The sequence below is a fragment of the Chaetura pelagica genome, unplaced genomic scaffold, assembly GCF_000747805.2.
Source record: "Chaetura pelagica isolate M959 unplaced genomic scaffold, ChaPel_1.0 scaffold328, whole genome shotgun sequence".
Taxonomy (NCBI): Eukaryota; Metazoa; Chordata; class Aves; order Apodiformes; family Apodidae; genus Chaetura; species Chaetura pelagica.
This window is the reverse complement of record NW_009954216.1, coordinates 1,725,606-1,728,695: the sequence shown is the minus strand read 5'-3', so window position 1 is coordinate 1,728,695 and position 3,090 is coordinate 1,725,606. Positions and strand designations below refer to the sequence as shown.

The 3,090-nt window shown below is 51.1% G+C and overlaps 1 protein-coding gene across 1 annotated transcript in view; it reads right to left on the bottom strand.

Annotated features, from left to right (window-relative positions):
• Positions 1 to 3,090, bottom strand: part of GRM7 (glutamate receptor, metabotropic 7) — a gene marked incomplete at its 5' end in the record, with an annotated part of 215,858 nt that overhangs the window by 149,015 nt on the left and 63,753 nt on the right. The window lies entirely within an intron of this gene.

Here is a 3,090-nt window from a genome sequence, read left to right as displayed (position 1 = left end):
AGGGGAAAGGGAAAGGCATCTCTACTCTCCACTTGAAAATACTGTGAGAATTTTGAATGAAAAAAGTATCTACATGAATGCTAAATGTCAGCGCTCACAACAGGAGCCTTTCCAGACAAGAACCAAACTGGGACTGTCTTATTTCTGGGTGATAAGCTGTAATAATACATAAGTGACACATAAAACCCCATGTATTTTTTCCAACACTCATCATACGACTCCCGCTCCTTTGTTGCGCCTCCTGCTCTGACTCTGTGGCACAACAGCATTTTTATCAGGATGCTGGAAGCTTTTTAAATGCTGCCTCTTTACACTTACATCTTGCAAGTGTCTATCAGATTCCGGGGTGTCAGCTTTTGAAACAAGCATAGGGTTTTATTTCCTCCTCCTCCATCGCTTTATTTTCTATTCCCTTCCCTCCAGTTATTTATTCCTGTGGAGGGTGAAAGAACAGCCCAAGGAACAAGCCCCCTGTGCATACTTCATCAAGATCTGTAGACTTGCTACTAATTACTGCAGTCACAGTTATCAACCTTACAAGCAGCTCCAAAGGATGAAGGCAGCTCAGCAGGTTCTGCTCACCCTGCAGTTTGCAGAGCAGGATCCACCTCGTGCCACGTTCTGGGAGCAGAGGAGCCCAGGAATCTGGGAAGTGCCTGCTCTGGTATCACAAGCAACCAACAGGAAAATTAGCGTTGTAAAACGGCAGCCTAATTTAGATAAGCACTATGTGAATCCATCTAATTTGTATACAGAGTCATTATATGGTCACAACTGAGTGACTCAAGCCTCTTTCTTTTCTCCTCTCCTTCCCCTCTCCCCCCAGACACCAGCGCTCCGGGAGGATCCCAGCGAGTGCTGCTCTCCCGGGAGCTGGCAGCTCAGTGCCAGGCTGGGGTGCCAGGAGCATGGCTGTTCCTGGCTGGGGAATGGCAGTGCTGGGGCAGGGAGGGGGGCAGCAGCTCTGCCCTGCACCCAGCCCCTCCACCAGCCCTGCTCCCCCTGCCCAGGGTGCCGGCCACCTCCCCAGCAACAAACCGGAGTCGTCCCCAAATCTCCCCTCTGCCCGGCCTGCCAAGCTGCTTCCCAGGTTTTCCCATGGCTTTCTGGGGCTGCCATGGAGCTATTCCAAATGGCTGGCAGCTCCTCTCCAGCCAGCACAGTCCCTGGGGATCAGGACCTCCCGCAGCACGTGTGTCCCCCACTGCTTCACCATTTGCAGCTGGTGCCCCCCACACTCACTGGGGGGACTTAACTGGAGCTGCTTCACTTGCAGCCTTTGTTTTCCTGCAGACTTCTTCATAGCCAGAAATGCCAGAAGATTTTAACATCCATGCTGACAGCTTGGAAATCACCATGTTTAATAACAGAAAGCTGAAGGGAAACTAGATAAACAGAAATTGCATCCTGGCCTGGTCCGTGTCCAGTATTCCAGCCATGCTGGAGATCTTTAGCTACCTGGGTGCTTGCACTCATTCCTTCCTTGGGTATCCAAGCAGCTCACAAGTCTTTAAAAATAGAACTAATAGTATTTTCTCTTTATTTCTTCCTTTCAAGAGAAATGCTTGAATCCTGTATGGCTTTTTGATTTATTCATTTGTTTGGGAAAGAGGTGGAGGGAAGCACACAGCTTCCCCTTCCTGCCAAACAAAATGTACAAAATGAAGAGCTGTCTGTGCAGTTGTACAAGTCCCAGTACCTTTGGGTGCTCATATATCCCTGGGGACTCTGCCCAGCCTGATCCCAGCTCCAGTGGAATTCCAGATGGCCACCCTTCCTTACCCTGGGTGGGATGGGGAAGTGTGGAGAGAGAACAAGCTCTACATAATCAAAAACAGCCCTACCCAGAGCTTCAATTCCTTAGGTCCAGACAGGAAGGCTCTGCAGGTCTGTGAGCACCAGCAAGCTCAGGGCAGCAGCCCTGAGGGAGCACCTGGGGGGTCCTTGCTGCCCCCTCAGAGCCACCACACGGGGACACAGCCCCACCAACAACACTCCACAGAAGGGCCCTGGCCCAGCATGGTGGGTCCCAGGAGACACACGTGGTCTTCAGATCCCTTCCTTCCCCTGCTCCACCTGCCACCTTCAGTTTTTTCCCCAGGCTGGAGAAACAGGTCAGGTCAAATACATTACCTGTGTTTGCTCTTTTATCATCCCTCTCAGCAACTGTTTTTTCTTAGCAAGATGGCAAGAGGCCTGCAGATCTCTTGAGTTTCTCTCCATCTCTACAGCCTCATGAAGGTACCCCAGATACAACCCCAGCCATCAGGGACATGGGTGTGACAGACAGGGTCTGTGCTGAGGACACAGCATGGCTGTCCTGGCCTGGTGGGAGCAGCACCCAGCCTGGAGGAGCACAGACCCCATGCTTTGGGGCTCGGTGTTAGGAGGTGAGACACTATTGCCATGGTCTCCTTGGGAGTAGGGGAACATTTTAACCTCCCTCCGTAGGTTTTGGGTATTAAATGTCACTCTTCCCCAGCAATGTGTCCCCAGACACCCCACTCCAGAGGTCCTCTCCTACAGATACACCACAAAACATGCTGAAACAAGGCAATGGAACATGAGGCAGTGCAACAAGGGATGAGTGTCCCCTTTCTGCTGTCCCCTGACAGAAGGCAGCAGCCCCACCATGTTCATTTTGCAGCTCTCAATGAGAAGAATAAAAACATTTATCCTAGCAAAACTCATTACAGCAGGCAGGAAAATGTCAGGCCTTTCATCATTGTCTTCTAGGACTATGGAAATGAGAGAGGGAAAAAAGCATCTTTCAGACCAGCCCTTGCATATCTAGGCCAATGTGGAGGAGTATTCCCTGCAGATCCCCAGCTGTTCTCTCCTGCTTGCTGCAGAACAGTTACAGCCAACAACATGACTTCAGTGGTTCCCCAGAAGCAAACTTCCAGACCCTCCCCACATCCCCAGACTGTTTCCTGGTGTCATTCCTGGCCATGGGAATCACCAAGGCCTCAGCTACTGCCACTCCAATGGCCAGGAACGACACCAGGAAACAGTCTGGGCCTCAGACTTGTGCCCACGATTGACACAGGAGTTCACCTCTGAGATTTATTCGGTCCCATTTTGCCACCA